The 19,149-nt window shown below is 47.8% G+C and overlaps 1 pseudogene; it reads right to left on the bottom strand.

Annotated features, from left to right (window-relative positions):
• Positions 1-18,160: 18,160 nt before the first annotated feature.
• Positions 18,161-18,833, bottom strand: LOC137761934 (large ribosomal subunit protein eL15-like; annotated as a pseudogene).
• Positions 18,834-19,149: the final 316 nt, after the last annotated feature.

The raw sequence follows: 19,149 nt of genomic DNA, 5'->3' as shown, positions 1-19,149 counted from the left end.
ACCTCTGGGATGTCTTCTGTGATGAGGGCCTCTTCTGAAATAGAACGCCCTAGTCGTTGCCAAAAGTTGCTGGTTTAAGCTGTATACTTTGCATTGGTGATAATTGTTATTTTTTTAATTGAAGTATAGTTGATTTACAACATTGCGTTAGTTTCAGGTGTACAGCAAAGTGATTCAGTTATATATATATATGTTTTTTTTTCAGATTCTTTTCCATTTTAAGTTATTACAAGATATTGAATATAGTTCTCTGTGCTATACAGTAAGTCCTTGTTGTTTATTTTATATATAGTAGATTGTATCTGCTAATCCTAAACTCCTAATTTACCCCTCCCCCTGCTTTTCCCCTTTGGAAATCGTAAGTTTGTTTTCTATGTCTGCGAGTCTGTTTCTGTTTTGTAAATAAGTTCATTAATTTTTGGTTCCACACATAAGTGATACCATATGATATTTGTCTTTCTCAGTATGATGATCTCTAGGTCCATCCGTGCTGCTGCAAATGGCATTATTTCATTCTTTTTTATGGCTGAGTAATATTCCGTTGTATATATACCACATCTTCTTTATGGTGATAATTTGTTGACGTCCTAAGTATCTATCAGGTGCTTTGATTAGCCTCCTTGATCCCCATCACTTAAAGGCGTAGACTGTGACATGCAACCTTTCCCACTGTGGGCGCTGAGGGAATAAGGCCAAAGAGATCAAGACACGTGCCTAAGGCCATGTCCTCACGTATGAGTGTGTTTCAGGACCACTTGGAAGGCTTGTTAAAACAGTCTTCTGGACCCCCTCCTGGAGCTTCTGATTCCATAGGGCAGTGGTGGGGCCTGAGAACCGGCATTTCTCACAAGCTCCCGTGATGATGGTGATGCTGGCGGTGCCACCTGTCAGGGGCCACACTTTGCGAAGCACCAGCCTGAAGTCACAGAGTTGGCCGAACCAAGCCCAGCGTCCTTCCACTCCGAGTCCCGTCTCTACCAGTCAATGACGGTGTGTGTAGAAGGGGTCATGCCGATTCAAAAAACTGATTCCACAGACCGGTCCTCAAACAGTGTCATTATTTCATAATCAATTATTCTATTAGTTATCGATTATCCTATTAGCCCCCCGAAGTCAGGAATCACGTCGTCCATCCCTTTCACCGAAAGCTCCCAGGAGAGTAAACCACAAGTGGCTGTAATGAACACGTGATAAACAGGTAATTTTCCGAGATGAATAGCCCACCCCGACCGTCTACTGATTTCTAACGTGCACTTTTCGATCCCTGGGAAGGCAGACAAGCTGAGTCTTCCCTCCCGCCCCTTCACCTGCTGGACCATCCTTCATCATCATGGGGCTCTTCTTGGACGTGATGTTTCGAACTTTCTCCCACCTGCAACAAAGAAGGCCTCGCTCCTGGAAACAAAATCTATAGCAAAGCGCTGGACACCTACCATCCCCTTCTGGTGAACTGGGTCCGCAGGCCGGGTGACTCAGAAGCCGGGCCACGCCCGGGCTGTTCCCAATGTCAGCAGCCACGTGGGGCTGCTCCCTGTCCCCCTGGCATTGGGGCAGCCGCGAGGGGCTCGGCCCTGAACCCCACGTCTGCACCGCAATAGCCACTGGATGACATCATCAGGGTCCTCAGTGCTCCTGGGAGGATTTTCTCTCTCTCTCTCTCTCACACACACACACACACACACACACATGCACACACAATTTACTTGTTCAGTCTTCTGCATTAATACATATACTCAATGTGACACAAATCATTTCAACTTTTGTTGTTTCAACTCCCTAAAAGGGTGAGTTTCAATTTTCTGGCAAACACAAATAATTAAATAACCAACATGGATGTGTGTGTGTGTGAATATCTTATGTGTGTGTGTCTGTGTTTGTTTGTCTGTGTGAGTGTGTGTGTGTGTGTCTGTGTGTGTATCTGTGTGTGTTTGTGTGTCTGTGTGTGTATGTGTCTGTGTGTGAGAGTGTGTGTGAGTGTATGTGTGTGTGAGTGTGAGTGTGTGTGTGTTACAGACAAGGAAGACTCGCAGGAGGCCCGGGAACCTGAGAGGAGAAGGCTCTTCTGCTTCAGGTCTCTAGGCTGGGTTCTTTCCCACCCGACTGTGAGGTCTGCACGTCGCCCCTGTCCGGCCTGTAGGCCTCTGAGGCTGCGTCTCTAGATTGATGGGGTGCCATTTAAATTATTTATGTGTTTTTACTTTCCTAGGCCAAGCCAATAACGATTGGAAGTTCTCTGGTTTATGTTCTGGCAAACGTCGACAAAGCAAAACAAAACACAGCAAAACTCCATTTCCGAGGCATCCAAAGAGGGGAAAGGGAAAGAGAGTTTCAGAACATGGAGCGCTCAGCCATCGGGGTTCCATCTAACGGTTATGCTTCACAAAGAAGTGAGGACACGTGCCTGCACCCCAGGACAGGGTTGTGCGTACCCAAGAGCAGAGCAATGCACTTGGACTTGTGGCTGTGAGTCAGTGCAGCTGGGGCCAAGCCATCTTGGACCCTGAGGCAAAAGGAAAATTCAGCAAAGGTGATTCCATCTTTGTTTAAAATTTCGATGGTTTATTCATCGTGGATTCTTTTGCATTAATTTTTTTTTAACATTTCTATTGGAGTATAATTGCTTTACAGTGTTGTGTTAGTTTCTGCTGTATAACAAAGTGAATCAGCTATACATATACATATATCCCCATATCCCCTCCCTCTTGCGCCTCCCTCCCCCCCGCCCATCCTACCCCTCTAGGTGGTCACAAAGTACCGAGCTGATCTCCCTGTGCTATGCGGCTGCTTCCCACTAGCTATCTATTTTACATTTGGTAGTGTATATATGTCCATGCCACTCTCTCACTTCGTCCAAGCTTACCCTTCCCCCTCCCCGTGTCCTCAAGTCCATTCTCTATGTCTGCGTCTTTATTCCTGTTCTGCCCCTAGGTTCATCAGAACCACTTTTTATTTTAGATTCCGTATGAATGTGTTAGCATACAGTATTTGTTTTTCTCTTTCTGACTTACTTCACTCTGTATGACAGACTCTAGGTCTATCCATCTCGCTACAAATAACTCAATTTCGTTTCTTTTCATGGCTGAGTAATTGTATATATTAGAATATCTTTTTCCATCCCCTCACTTTCAGTCTTTATGTGTCCCTAGGTCTCAAGTGGGTCTCTTGTAGACAGCATATACATGGGTCTTGTTTTTGTATCCATTCAGCCAGTCTATGTCCTTTGGTTGGAGCATTTAATCCATTTACATTTAAGGTAATTATCGATATGTATGTTCCTATTAACATTTTCTTAATTGTTTTAGGTTTGTTATTGTAGGTCTTGTCCTTCTCTTGTGCTTCCTACCTAGAGAAGTTCCTCTAGCATTTGTTGTAAAGCTGGTTTGGTGGTGCTGAATTCTCTTAACTTTTGCTTATCTGTAAAGGTTTTAATTTCTCCATCGAATCTGAATGAGATCCTGGCTGGGTAGATTAATCTTGGTTGTAGGTTTTTCCCTTTCATCACTTTAAATATGTCCTGCCACTCCCTTCTGGCTTGCAGAGTTTCTGCTGAAAGATCAGCTGCTAACTTTATGGGGATTCCCTTGTATGTTATTTGTTGCTTTTCCCTTGCTGCTTTTAATATTTTTTCTTTGTATTTAATTTTTGATAGTTTGATTAATATGTGTCTTGGCATGTTTCTCTTTGGGTTTATCCTGTATGGTACTCTCTGTGCTTCCTGGACTTGATTGACTATTTCCTTTCCCGTGTTAGGGAAGTTTTCGACTCTAGTTTCTTCAAATATTTTCTCAGTCCCTTTCTTTTTCTCTTCTTATTCTGGGACCCCTATAATTCAAATGTTGGTGCATTTACTGTTGTCCCAGAGGTCTCTGAGACTGTCCTCAATTCTCTTCATTCTTTTTTGCTTATTCTGCTCTGTGGTAGTTATTTCCACCATTTTATCTTCCAGCTCACTTATGCGTTCTTCTGCCTCCGTTATTCTGCTACTGATTCCTTCTAGAGTATTTTTAATTTCAGTAATTGTGTTGTTCATCACTGTTTGTTTGCTCTTTATTTCTTCTAGACCCTTGCTAAATCCTTGTTTCTTGTATTTTCTCCATTCTGTTTCCGAGATTTTTGATCATCTTTACTATCATTACTCTGAATTCTTTTTAAGGTAGGTTGCCTATTTTGTCTTCATTTATTTGGTCTTTTAGGTTTTTACCTTGCTTCTTTGTCTGTAACATATTTTTTTGTCGTTTCTTTCTTTTTTTTTTTTTTTTTTGATGGGTGGTGCTGTATTCCTGTCTTACTGGTTGCTTGGCCTGAGATGTCCAGCACTGAAGTTTGCAGGCAGTTAGATAGAGCTGGGTCTTGGTGTTGAGATGAGGACCTCTGGGAGGCCTTACACCGAATGATATTCCCTGGGGTCTGAATTTCTCTGTTAGTCCAGTGGTTTGCACTCAAGAGTTCCCACCACAGGAGCTAAGGCCCGACCTCTGCCCTAGGAACCAAGATCTTGCAAGTTTCATGTTGTGGTTAAAAAAAAAAAAAGGAAGAAAGGAAAAGAGCACTTCAATACCAAAGAATAAAAAACAAAATACAATTAGAAAGATAAAAAATATATTAGGAAAAATAAAACTATAATTGAAACAACTGCAATAAGGTAAAATAAAACCACAGCAGAAAAAGAAAAAAAAAAGGGGGGGGGGGGCGGAGGGCAACAAGCCAAAAGGAGAGATCACTATCAAAGTATAAAGAATAAAATAAAATTAGAAAAATAAAAGGTATATTAGGAAAAATAAAAATATAAAAGAACTAACAACAATGAATCAGCAAGGTAAAACAGAATCCCAATCTAGAAGAGGAAAAAAGAAAAAAAAAAGCCTTGGCTATGGGGGCGGAGTTTAGGCAGGGTGGAACTTAGGAGGGGGTGGGGTTTAGGGTGGGGCGGGGCCTAGGCAGGTGGGAGGTGATGTTTGAGCGTGGGGCGGGGCCTCTGCTTAGGACCTGCCAGAAGGGGAGAGGCAGCCCGTGGAAAGGAAGGTCTCTGGCGTGTGGAGTTCCGGGGTTTGGAGGCAAGGCCCTGAGTGCGGGTGTGTGGGTGGGGTTTAGGCCCAGCACGATGCAGGGGGTCTCAGAGGGGGTCTCCGAGTGCAGAGGTGGGGCCCTGGGTGGGGGGGTAGGGGCGGGGCTTGGGCTCTGCGCGGCAGGAGGGAGGCTCCGAGGGCGGGGGATTAGGCTGGGAGCCCAACAGGGTCCCCGGTGCCTAAGTGGACAGGGAGAGCACTGGCCCCGTTCCCTTCCATTCCTTCATGCCCCTCCTCCACTGTCTCTCCTAGGGTCTCCCCCGTGCCCGCTGGGCCCCTAACCGTGGGTGGGTCCCGCTGGGTGTAGGAACTCCTCCCCTCCCCCAGCCGCCCCTCAGGGGTGCCGTCCGGGAGGTCCGGCCTTTACTTTTGCTCCCTCTTCCCTCCCTCCCACTCCCTCAGGACCTGCATGGCTGGAGGGGGCCTCAGTGGGCAGAGGATCAGGGCTGGGATCTCAGCAGGCTCCTGGGGGCCCAAGTGGGCAGGGGAAAAGTGGCCATGCTCCCTTTTGATCCTCTGCCCTCCCAATGGTCACCCGATTTCCCCCTTTGGGCATGGGATCCCTTCCCCTCCCCCAGCCACCCCTCAGGGGTGCTGGTCCCATCCCACCTCCACTTCTCCTCCCCCCTCACTCCCCCCACGCCCCATGTCCTACCCGGTCACTGGGGGTCCTCCCGTCCCCTTAGGTGTCCGTGGTCCCCCACCGGTGCCTGGTAGGTGCCCTCGTTGTGAGGAGATGCAAATTCCGCGTCCTCCTAGTTCGCCATCTTGACTCTGCCCCCTGCATTAATTTTTATTTTGATGATGTCTCATTAATTGGAGTTTTTGGGGGGTCGCTTTATTTATTTATTTATTTTTATTAATTAATTTATTTTATTTTTGGCTGTGTTGGGTTTTCGTTTCTGTGCGAGGGCTTTCTCTAGTTGTGGCAAGCAGGGGCCACTCTTCATTGCGGTGTGCGGGCCTCTCACTGTCGCGGCCTCTCTTGTTGTGGAGCACAGGCTCCAGACGCGCAGGCTCAGTAGTTGTGGCTCACGGGCCTAGTTGCTCCGCGGCATGTGGGATCTTCCCAGACCAGGGCTCGAACCCGTGTCCCCTGCACTGGCAGGCGGATTCTTAACCACTGCGCCACCAGGGAAGCCCTGGGGTCGCTTTAAAGTTTGCACCTGAGATGGTTGCCTCTCCCTCACCCTAGTCCGGCTTTGAGTTTGTGTACGATTCTCAGATGGCAACAAGCCTGGAAGCCTGGGTTACTACCAAGGTCCAGGTGATGACGGGTAATGATGTGGTGGGATGGGTAATCCTTCGTGACTGTACCAGCTTCATTTACACAGCACTTTGTCCCTGCTGGGCACTACTGATTCCTCTTCTCACCCTGGAAGCTCCAGGAGCATGGACATTATCTGATTTATTCACACTGTAGTCTCCAAAACAAGGACAATGCCTAGTACCTTGTAGGTATTCAATAAATATTTGTTGAAACAACCCTATGAGGTTAGTGCTGTCATTATCGTCATTTTACAAGTGGGAAAACTAAGGTTTTGGAGGAATTTGCTAATGGCCCCAATTCACGCAGCCAGTGAGTGGTGAAGCCTGCTCTGTCCCCTCTAAATCCTGTGCTGTCCCCAGGCCACCGCTCTAATTCCTTCTATGGTCACATAAAGCTGAAGATTCTGCCCTTCAAAGTTTCCCACTGACCATAGGTGTTGAAGGTCACTGCTTCTTGGAAAATCAAATAAAATACCTCTGTGATTGGATGCATTTGTATATATATTTTTGTTTGTTTAAGCCTCATGGAACATGGACATTTAAAACTCTCTGGTAGCTACCCATCCTGCCATTTTCTTTTTGAGAAATGTTTTCAAACCTGAGCCATTCCACCTGCCTGTTATTAGGGGCAAAGATGTTAAAACACTTCGTGAGACACAGGTGTGCTACTGCTTCCCACCTGTTGGATAACCAGGAGCTTCTGAGAGCAGCCATGGGGCAGACCCTCTGTTAAAGTGCCTACCAGCAACTTGGACTTTTGTAGGGTCTGGTCAAAATAGTCTAAGTATGTTTACCCATAACATCAACCTAAAATAAAATACCAGGGCCAGTGGCCTTCCTACTATATTTTTACTTATTCTGTAAAACAAGAAGACATAGAATTATAACTAGTGTATGCACTTATCTACAGCTCTCCTTTCACCCAGGAAGATTGGCAATTGCCTTCACCTCAAGGGCAGAAGTGAGAGAGGAGCCCATAGCTCTCAGGACTGGCCAAGCCAGAGAGAAAGTATTAAGAAATCCAGCTTTCATCAACAGGAAACATAAAGATCTAGAACAGGGACTGGCAAACTTTTCTGTAAAATTGTAAGTAGTTTAAGCTTTGCAGGCCATGTGGTCTCTGTTACAACTGCTCAACTCGCCAGGTGAAAGCAGCCATAAACAATAGGGAAAGAAGTGGGCGTGGCTGTGTGCCAATAAAACTTTATTTACAAAAGCAGGCAGTGGGCCAGCTTTGGCCCACAAGATGGGCTGTGGTTTGCCAACTCTTGATCTGGAATGCTCTTTCCCTAAATGAGGTTATGTTACTTCATGTATTTCCAAACCAAATACGTGGACCAATAACAACCATGATGATGGTTGACATTTATAAAACATTGATTATTGACCGAGAATATATGCAAAAACCCTCTCTTGAGCCTGTGGAAACTTACATCCCCCCAGTCCCCTCCATCTCGTCTGACACCCCTCATCAAGCCCACCCTCTCTCACTGGACGGCTACAGTGGAGCCCTGCTCGGGCATCCCTTTCCCCCGCCCTGTGCAACTGATTTCTACATAGAAGCCAGGGTGATCTTCTAAAAATGTAAATCAGATGCTATCACCCTCCTACTTAAAACCCTTGGATGACTTGTCGCTGCTTTTAGGCTTAAAACCCAAGTCTGCCCTGTGACCCCCAGCATGCTGCAGGGCCTGGCCCAGCCCCCCTTTCCTCGCCCACTGCCTCTCCCTCCCTGGCTTCAAGCCACACTAACCTTTGTAAAGTCTCCCGGCTCCCTGGCTCCCGCCTACCTCAGGCCTTGCCTCTTCCTGGAATTGCCCCCACCCCCACCCCTCTTCCCTCTCGGTTGATCCCACAACATCCTCCTCAAATACCGTGTCAAGAGAGGGTTTCCTGACTCCCAGATGAGGTCAGGACCTCCTGCTATTGGCTCACTTGGCTCCCCGGAGTCTGCATCCATAGGGCGTGTTTCCCCTGATAAGTTAGTGCTCATTCATGCGTGAAATGCTTGGCTCCTTGAGACCAGAAGCTCCATGAAGGCCATGACAACACTGCCTTATTCACGCCATGGCCCCAGCACCCAGCAAGGAGCCCAGCACAGAGTGGGGACTCCGGAAACACTCCATTAAGACACATGGAAACACATCCAGGCACGGGGTGCCCGATGGAATCAGCTCCGCCCCCAGGGCACCATCATTAGGTGAGGTTAACAGAAAAGAAGGAAGTGAGGGTGACTGGGACCTTGAGAGTCATTCAGCCCAGAGAGAGGTGGGCAAAGGGCGACAGCTCTGTGCACAACGGAAGAGGACAAACAGAAAGCCCAGGCCCAGGGCCAAGCAGGACAGCTCCGGGGACGGACAGAGCAGGCAGCCTGCTCGGGACCGGGAAGCAGGCACACGTTTTACCAAGGGCCACTTCAAGGCTTTCTTCTTATCGTTTCCTGACCCAGCAAGTTAAGATCAAAAGTCTGCTGCTCAACTCCCTGTCACCCCTGGTATGTGATGTACCAAAGGCCACTTAGGATTTTTTGCCCTTTGCATCAACATTCTTAAATACCCTTGGACAGCCTAACGATCGAATACAAACCTAGAGTTGAGGTTCTGACAAGCTTATTGTATACAGAATATTGAAGCTTAAAAACTTGAGTTTTCTTTCTCTATCATATGGAGGCATCATGGTGCAGGTTTGCTGGTATGAAGCCTGCAGGCTGACTGCCAGCAAATGGATCCCAGCTCCACGGCCTATAGCTGTTGACCTCGGAAAGTTATTTAACCACACTGTCTCCATCTGAAAAATGGGGACAATCAGAGTGCCTGCCTCAAAGAGTAGTTGTGTGGATTAAGTGGCTAATCTAAATGAAGAGTGACATGGGCCTAGCCCATTATAGGCTCTCAGTAAATAGAATCACTATTTTTTTTTTCGTTTTTATTTTATATTGGCGTATCAATATTTTATATTGATTAACAATGTTGTGTTAGTTTCAGGTGTACAGCCAAGTGATTCAGTTCTACATACACCTGTATCTAGTCTTTTTCAAATTCTTTTCCCATTTAGGTTATTACAGAATATTGAGCAGAGTTCCCTGTGCTATACAGTAGGTCCTTGTTGGTTATGTGTTTTAAATATAGCCGTGTGTACATGTCAATCCCAAACTCCCAATCTATCCTTCCCACCCCTACCTGCCTCCAGAATCACTATTATGACATCGGATTCAAGCTGTACGGCCCATCCTGGCCCAAGGAGATTGGAGTGAGGTAGAGGCCATATCAGGAGCTGAAATTTCTTCCCTCTTTTGGGTGTGAGGTGGTCCTTGGGACCCTGGTGGGGAATGTATCTCCTGGCCCACCCTGGTTCTAGGACCGTGACCACACGGGGCTAGGGAAGCGGGATTTGGTGAAAAACGGGTACAACCTTTCTTCCTGCCTTTGAATTGTCAGCTTCCACATCCAGAAGAAACCACCCCCCAGGGCAGAATCACAGGCTTCCTTTTAGGCTCCAAGGGACACTTAACAAAGCCTCGGGGGTGGATGGCTGTTTCTTTGATCTCTATCCCACCCATTCTTCTTAAAATCATATACCCAGGACCTCCCGCCAATTTCTGATCTTTTGTTCCGAGTCAATTCATGAACACTCATAAATTGCTTTGAAGATGAAAGCGCCACATCAGTGCACCGTGATACCGTTATTATTTTAACAAGTGGAGTCTGCACATGTCTCCTTGACATATAAGCTGTTCAAATATTTGTCTTGTTTTTCAATTCAGCTGCGTGGGAAAAGAACTTGCATCATCTCTTGTGTATACTCCCACATCTACCGCTACGTGGAGTGAGCACTGTTTTCATAAAAATATTTGCCTTTTCTCCAACAAAAGAAATTGATGCTTCTCTTGGGGATACCTCTCCGTTAGCCAAAACTCCAGTAATTATTTTCAGAGATGTGTATTTTTTTTAAATGTCTAATTTATTGCAATGCTTACAAATGCCAATAAAATGTACTATAATATTCACAAGGCCAACAAAGTTCAGTGCACACTGAAAAAAGTTTGGTGCACACTGAGAAGAAATACATACACGAACATAATAATGGATTCATAAATGAACACAAGAATGGATTCCGCTTGGAAAGGAGGAACAGAATAAAGCATTTTATTCTCTAGATCCACTCTAAATGGCTATTCTCTACCCAGGCTCCAAAGAGCCTTTTCAGAGAATTTCTCTGGAAGCGTATCTGACTATGTCATGGCACATTGCTTTGGCCACCTTCGCTAACTCCGCTGCAAGTCTCACCAACATCTAATGCTTCCATTTGCTCAGCCTCACTGGCAGATCACCTGTCAGGCACTAGAACTGGCCCGTGTGCTGACAGCTGGGACCAGGCAGAGAAGGCTGTTGGAGGGTGTTGAAGAGAGGCCGCTGGATGGGGCTTAGAAGCACAGACTCATTTCACAAACCCCCAGCCTTGCAACTGGTACCTGGGAGCATCCCTCACACCTGCCACAGGCTACAGGCTTCATCATCTGGTTTCCACTCCAAGTCTGAGCATGACATTCTGGTTGGTCTGGTCTCTCCTCTCAGCCGTGATGGAGGGAGTCCACGGTGTGGTCCATCGGCCAAGCTTCAGGGACTTAACGCTCCACGGAGGAAACGGGCCCGTCCTTTGGGAGGAAGTCAGCGCCTTCCCAGCAACCAGAGCTTCTCCTGTCCTGGGCTGAAATCCTAGGGGTTCTGGCTGGAATCATTTTCCTGATTCCTGCTTCTTTTAAAGGTTTCCTCAGAAGTCAGTCTGGCTTTCCACAGACCTGGCTCTCTGTGGTTAGCCAGGGGGCCTAACCCGTCTCTATCAACTGCGCTTGAACCCCAGAAACCCCACTGACCACTAACCCCACCGCAGCCCTCCCCTCTCCTCGAGTCCCCAAGCCCCACTGCCTGCCCCCTCTCTGGGATCTGCCCACTGCCTTGTGGCATCTTTGATGTTGTTTGGTCGGTATTGTAATTAAACTTTCCACCAGTGCCTTGTTTTCTTGTCTAATTAGTACAGAGCAGGGAAGGAGCAATCTGATTAGATCCACCCCTTGGAATTCCTATCCCAGGATGTCTGCCCAGGACGGCCACCCACTCCAAGTCATCCAGTGCCCCACTGGGCTCGGTTTCTCTGCCATATGGCAGACCGGACACATCCTGGAAGAGTTTCCCACCCCTAGGAGGCAAGAATATGTTCCAGAACCCTCCCTCCCATACCCTGTCGGGGAGATCGTCTCTACTCATAGCAAAATAAACGAAAGCACTCAAAGGTCTTTGATCTCTCGCAAGAGCAAGGAGTTCCTGGCTCTCACAAGGGTGTCCCCTCCTGCCTCACCCCCCTCACGTGCAATGTGGGCAGAAAGCTAGAGCCCTTACTTCAGGACGTGGGCATTTGTGGACTCCATTTGAGCTGTGGCATCTCCCAGTGCCAGAGAGCATCAGAAACTTCCTTCCCCAGAACCAAAGGAGCGCTGTCTTACTGATGATTTCCAGAAAGTGCCCATCTCACTCTGGGCACGGCTTTACCTTCAATATGGCCCAGATTATTCAGCCCACAGGTGGATTCTCCCCAGGCCTGTGGCTGTCTGGGTAGCCTGCTGCAGACTGTATTTGAAGCTGTAAAACCGCCAGCATTGCCTCCTGTGTCGATCTTCCTGGGATCTGTCTGCTTCTTTCCCGTGCCCAAGCTTGCAGAGTCTGGATGCTTTTTTCTCAGGGCAAATTCAGCTCCGTGCAGCTGACTTTGCTGGTAGTTTTGAACACAGGACGGGAAATCTGTGACAGCCCCAGGTCCAGCCAATGGCAACATGCATATTACAATGACCAGAGATGGTCTTTATCTCCCTTCTCCTCCCATGGTGCCTAAGAGAAGGCTTTGCATATAGTAGGTGCTTAATAAACATTTGTGAATGTCTTTATTGGGTCCAGGATAACCAGCACTCTTTCCTTTGCCCCCCCCCATGTCACTCCCCACGTTTTCAGTGTGCTCACTACACTAAAGCTGTGTCCAAATTTGCAGCTCATTTTACACCGATAACATCTGGGGAGAAAACGTCCCTTGGAACAAGCCCCGGGACCCTTCTCTGAGGGGGTCGCTTCTGAGAAGCGTCCCCAGGGTGCTTCCAGCAAGGACTCTAGAGCCCTCCAGACAGACGGTGTGCACTGCTCACAGTCAGAGCGTTCATTCTTCTGCTGAGCTTTCCCACTTTCAAAGGCTTCCCTTACTTAGACTGTTCACCTCCTGTAAGATCTATTGCTGAGAGGCAGGAAAGAGTCCGGCAAACACAAGGTGAGAGGTGTGTGTTTTGCACAAGCTGAGAGAGGATGGTCCTTTTTGCAAGAATGAAGACAAGAGGCATCCCCCCAGGACCAGATGTGGGCCCCCGACGGGTTGCCCACAGGCCACTCTCTTGCAGCCCCGGCCTGCCTGGAGGGCGCTGTGACCCCAGCATCCCGCCTTCCCTCACAGCCCTGGGATACGAGGTTGGGGCAAAGAACGGATTCAGGAGGCGGGGCTTAGTACCAGGGATATGGGCACAGGGGCCACGCTGTGGGGCAGATGAAGAGAGATAAAGCCACGGGATGTAACTGATGGGATCATGCCAGAAGTCCCAAGGCACTCAAAAGACACGTTTCCAGTTGGAACCAGAGTTTTCCTCCTTCTCCCTGGCCGTGCCCAGGGATCATGCCTAAGCACCTGCTCGTTTCCAGTCTTAGCAGCAGCTGGAAAGCATAGCAGGGAGGGGCCCGAGGTTGCAGCCTCCCCGGCTTTGTGCCTGGAGATTTCTCAGGGAGCCCATCCCCTTCCCGGAAGCTTGAGAAAGGGAGGGGTGAGGGGAGGGGAGGAAGGGACCTTAATGAAAGGAGACTGGATGAAAGAGGAGGGGGAGTTCTTCTGCCCCAGTCGCCTCTGCTGCTAGTACACAGCCTGCTTTCCACGCGCGGGGGTGGGCGTGGGAGTGGGGCTGGGGCCACGGGGCGGTCCAGCGGCGGAGCCCGAATCAAGGGCCTCTCAGTGTCTGAGCACCTTCTAAGGCCAGGCCTGTGGGAGACGCTGGGAGGGGGACCGAAAGTGCAAAATGGGACAGTTCACGCCTCTTCAGAGGGACATCAAAATGCTAACAACGATTATATTTGAGTAGAATTTTAGATGATTCTTTCTTCTTTTTATTTTTTGCGGGAGAGTGGCACATCCTCATTTTCTCAACTTTTTATAATGAACGTAAATTACTTATACGATGAAAAGCTACTTAAACTATTATTTTATAACTATTTTTAATTTTAATTTGTTTGTTTTTTAGTTCAAGACATGATCCCTGCTCCAACGGAGCTTAGTTGGATTATGAAACTAGAGTGAAGCACGTAAGCCCACGTGTGACCAAGTTCTGAGGGTGCGCTGCACAGCCTGTGCTTCCGGGTGTCACACGGTGGGACACGGGGTGCCATCACCGAGGGGTCTTCTCAGGGGACTCCCCGCCCCTCTGACTCCTGGGTCAGTATTCTGTACAGGCAGGTGATGGATAGGTCCCCGCCCAATCGGAATTTGAGTGTGACTAGCTGAAGAGGAGGAGGGCGGACTCCAGCAGGCAGAGGCAGGGTGGGAGCAGTGCTAGGCTGAGGGTTGCAGTGGTACCCGCAGCCCCCCACCCGCCCCGCCCCGCCCCTCGCCCCCGCCCCTCGCCCCGCCCCTCGCCCCTCGCCCCGCCCCCGCCCCCGCAGCACCACCCTCGCTCTGCCCCGCCCACCCTCGCCCCGCCCTGCCATTGCGTCTGGCCGCTTCTTCCCACGTGGGAGGAGGAATCTCAGGGCTGGATTCAGAATGGCTCAAGCGGTGCAGTCTTCCTTAAGCCGGGCAAACCACCAACCTCGGGATTCAGAGACTTCCCAAGGGCTGTGCGGGCTCCAGATGGAAGGGAATCAATTTCCAGATTCTCACGTAGGGGAACAAAATTTGCTACTTCAAAATGTCCCTTTGGCATATGGATTACTCTGAGCTGAAAACAATCAAGGCCCAAAAGACTCAGGAAGAACTTCCACCCACTCCCTTAGCCTCCTAAAGAGTGTACACAAGAGGCCTGATCCAGCAAGGGAGTATCGCCAGAGGTAACTACAGTAGAAACCAGGTGTGTAGACAGGGGAGGAACCCAGCGAAGTCTGTTTGTTAAATTCCTCTCTGCGCCCCCTTGTCTCTGCTGGCCCAGGAAACATTTACTCACCAAACATTTGCTTTTCTGTCTCCCTGTCAATTGTCCCCTCCCCTGTGAAATCCCAAACCACTAGCCCAACATCCTCTTTCATCTTTAAGTGAAGATGGTGTTTAAGGCGAGGGCTTCAGTCATTTGACGAGTTACTCGGTTTTCCTGGGTCTCTCCCATATACGCATGTTATTAAACTTTTCTTTGATTCTCTCCTGTTGATCTGTCACATGTCCGTTTAATTCTTAGACAAGCAGGAAGAACCTAGAAGGGTAGAGGAACATTTCTTCCTCCCCAACATCAGCCTCCAAATGTATTCCTTTCTAAAATATTTGCAGAACACGCTCCTGGGGGAAACATCAAGCCAGTTCTAATTTTTACCTCCTTTTCACACTCTTTATAAGAGCGGGTCACGTCCTTCCCCATCCCAACTCTTACTACAGGGCTAGTCTGGGGTATATTTGTCATTACTTGTTGCATAAAGTATTACCCCAGACTTAGTGGCTTAACACACACGTATATGATCTCCTGCTGTCTGTGGGTCAGGAGTCCCCGTGTGGCTTAGCTAGGTCCTCTGCTCAGGGCTGCACTCGGGTGTCTTCTGGAGCTGGGGTCTCATCGGAGGCTCAGCTGGGGAAGGATCCACTTCCAAGCTCCTGAGGGTTTTGGCAGGTTCGGTTCCTTGCGGGTTGTTGGATTGGGGGCGTCAGAGACCGGCTGGCTGTCGCCTGCAGGCTGCCCTGTGTTCCCTGCCACGTGGGCTTCATTAAAGCCAGTGAGGGAGGGAGTCTGCTGGGAAGATGGAAGTTGCAAGCTTATGTAACAAAACTGACACCCCAAAACCCTTCCCATATTTCACGGGTTAGGAGCAAGTCACAGGTCCCACCCACTTTCAGGGAGGGGATTACGCACTGTGTGGACACCAGGAAGTGGGGTAAGTGGAGGCCACCCTAGGGTCTCTCTGCCGTACTGGGTACCAAAGGAAGGGACAGTTAGGAATAGTGGCATCAGCAAGATGTCTTTTAATGAAGGCACTGCGACACCCCTAACCATCTCATCAAAGATACTTTTCCAAAAAGGTTTACTTCTTATATTTAATAATTATTTTAATCGAAGCTTATTACAATGTTATTTGTTTTGATCACATGTAGATTAATGTTAAAATGATAACTAAATCCGGAAGAAATAATTTTTTAATTTCCACTTTTGTTCGTATTTCTGTAACAAAGAAGTGTAGTGGGCAATCAATGAAAGATTTTCTTTCTTTTTTAAAATAAATTTATTTATTTATTTATTTATTTTTGGCTGCGTTGGGTCTTCGTTGCTGCGCGCGGTCTTTCTCTAACTGCGGCGAGCGGGGGCTACTCTTCGTTGCGATGCGTGGGTTTCTCAATGCGGTGGCTTCTCTTGTTGTGGAGCACGGGCTCTAGGCGCACGGGCTTCAGTAGTTGTGGCACATGGGCTCAGTAGTTGTGGCTCGTGGGCTCTAGGGCACAGGCTCAGTAGTTGTGGTGCACGGGCTTAGTTGCTCCGTGGCATGTGGGATCTCCCCGGACCAGGGCTCGAACCCGTGTCCCCTGCATTGGCAGGCGGATTCTTTTTTTTTTTTTTTAAAGGGCCATTATCTTTTTTTTTTTTTTAATTTATTTATTTATTTATTTATTTATGGCTGTGTTGGGTCTTCGTTTCTGTGTGAGGGCCCTCTCCAGTTGTGGCAAGCGGGGGCCACTCTTCATCGCGGTGCGCGGGCCTCTCACTATCGCGGCCTCTCTTGTTTCGGAGCACAGGCTCCAGACGCACAGGCTCAGTAGCTGTGGCTCACGGGCCTAGCCGCTCTGCGGCATGTGGGATCTTCCCAGACCAGGGCTCGAACCCATGTCCCCTGCATTAGCAGGCAGATTCTCAACCACTGCACCACCAGGGAAGCCCGGCAGGCGGATTCTTAACCACTGTGCCACCAGGGAAATCCCTGAAAGATTTTCAATCATAAAAATATTTTCTCTTGGAATAAGATCCTGTATGGAAGAGGAATGGAAATACAATTTAAAGATAATAAATTTCCAACACCTAGAGAAGAGAATTTGATATGTTTTTTAAATGCATGATAGTAGACATCAAATCACTATAGCTTTTCCCTTTCATTAGATATATTTTAAAGAGTGATGAACTGTTTTATTTTAAAATGCCAACATTTGCATTCTGCTGGAAATTCTACGTTTTGCAGCTATTTAAACTTATGAAGAGAGAAATTCAGCTGCCAACTTTAAAATGTGCATAAAGGAACATAGTTTTTTTGAAAAATTTTAGGGTGTAGGTGAGCAAAAAGATAGGAAGACAAGAGAATTTAGGGTTACTGGGGCCAATGTGCTAAAGGATGAAAATCCATCACTGCCATGGTATTGTATTAAGAAAAATCCCAGGATTTTAATATCGAATTAACATCTGTTGCTGCACATTGCACGTGCTTTCCTAAAACAAGATGAACTCCTCGGTTCTGCTCGCTCCCCCCAACTTTTTTTTTTTCGGAAACCAGTTGAAGTTGTATTGACACCAACTACATTACTCTTCTTAGTAGCCTTATGGGAATGGATAAAGTGGCTTGACCCAAGATAACACTGATTAGACTTAGCAATGTTACTTTTAAATAAAACCAACCCTATTTTCCCCAAGGTGGCTTAGATTTCATAATGGTCACAAACAAATACTACAAATAAAACATTTAAAATTTTGATCCAAGCCTTTTCTATCTTCCCACACTTGAAAGGGACCTGATGAACACCAATTTCCCAATCCTAGCCTCACTAGCTTACAAACCTTAGGGTTAAAAACTCCCTTCTCATTTACCTAATGTTCAATTTCCATCAGCTTCAATATACACTAGTGTAAATACCATGACTATTTTGCATGAAGTTAAGTATTCTACAGATCACAGAGTCATGGGATTGAACCAGGAGCTCACACCTTTTATGTGAACTTCAGTGGCACCATCGAGGACAAGGCAATTTAATTTAGGTTAACCAGGATTTGTTTCAGTTGGTAAGAGAAACATCTTGCAACAGGTTTATTCAATTCTCTTAAAAAATTGTGGCATTCCTTTACTTTTTGCCTTTTGGAAGCAGCAGTTGCATATATGAAATAGCAGATTAAGTCTAAAAATGTGGGCCCTAGTCAACTTTATTTTTCTGCATATGATCATGATAAAGGATCACGACACCCTTCACATTTCCAAGGAAAACCCAACTGAAAGTTTGTCCTTGCCAAACTCCATAAAACAGCCACTTTAGAGTAAATCAGCAGAGCATTGCATCACCCTAATAAAGCTGTAGGTTTCATCACATGCACCAACAAATCTACACGGCTAGTTTCTGCACTCCTCTTTTCCAGAATTTTACACCTATTGTACCAAACAGCATTTTAAACACGGACATATCAACTCCCTAATAAAGCAAAAACAAAGGCATTTCCCTTATTAGAAACAAGATACCCCATCACTTAAAGTCTTCAAACATTATTGCACTTTCAGAACTTGACAATGCATTCAGTGAAACAATCCGCAGACAGCTAGTTTTAACAGACAGATTAGAAAACACTTTTAAGCAGACACGGATGTCCTAAACTGTTTATTAGGTAAGAATTTTACAAACATTACTTGTGTTAGCGGTAGCGGTGGAGCTGGAGAGTACCGCCCCTTCTCCAGGCTGCGCGGCGAGAACCATCGGTCGTGCGGAGGACCCTGTGGCCCTGGCCGAGGCCGCGGCCCTTCCTGCCTGCAGGCGCCAGCCCTGTGCTTGTGGACTGCTGTGGCGACCCACTGGGTGTCAGGGTTTCTTCTCTTAGCTTTATGGGATGGATCAATGAGGACAACCTCCAAAGTTCCGTGCGCAGAATCTGCACCAACCCAGTAAGCCTTCAGGACCCTCCGGGCCCCAGAGCGGCGCCCAGCTGGCTCCTCGGCGGCAGAGGGGAGGCTTCGAGCGAACCCGAGCCGGTTGACGCCACGGTGGACAGGCGTGCCGCAGGTGGCGCCACGGTGGACAGGCGTGCCGCAGGTGGCAGGCACGCTTAGGGACCAGGCGTTTGCGGCCACCGCGGCGCACGCGAGCCGATGCCTGACGTAGCCTTTCTTGGCCTCGCAGCCCAGCCGCGCCTTGTCGGGCCGGCGGGGCGCGGGGCGGCGCAGCGCCGAGAGCTGGGGTGCTGCCCGCGGCGCCCCCTGAGCAGAAGCGCATCGCGTCCGACGGCTGCTTCGGCCCCAGCTCCCGGGTGTACGCGCAGGCGCCCATCGCGGCTCACCGGACGGCCGCCGCCGGCCGGAAAGGGAGCCCCCGGCTTTCTGATCTCCTTCTGCTGTTTGGGGTGCAGGCCGAAGTGGGCGCTGATAAATTCAACAACAACTGAATATAAATATATGTATATATTTACATATACACACCATACCCCACTGAATATAACATACGCCTATTTATTAAAATATACATTTCTGCATTTATATTTAGAAATTATTTATATTATTTGTATTCTAATTTATTATGATTATAAGTATATAATTAGTATATGTTTTATTACTATAATTTAATTTATTATAAGTCTATAATTATA

This window comes from Eschrichtius robustus, chromosome 1, assembly GCF_028021215.1.
Source record: "Eschrichtius robustus isolate mEscRob2 chromosome 1, mEscRob2.pri, whole genome shotgun sequence".
Taxonomy (NCBI): Eukaryota; Metazoa; Chordata; class Mammalia; order Artiodactyla; family Eschrichtiidae; genus Eschrichtius; species Eschrichtius robustus.
Note: the sequence above shows the minus strand (reverse complement) of the source record. Positions and strands in the feature narration are given on the sequence as shown.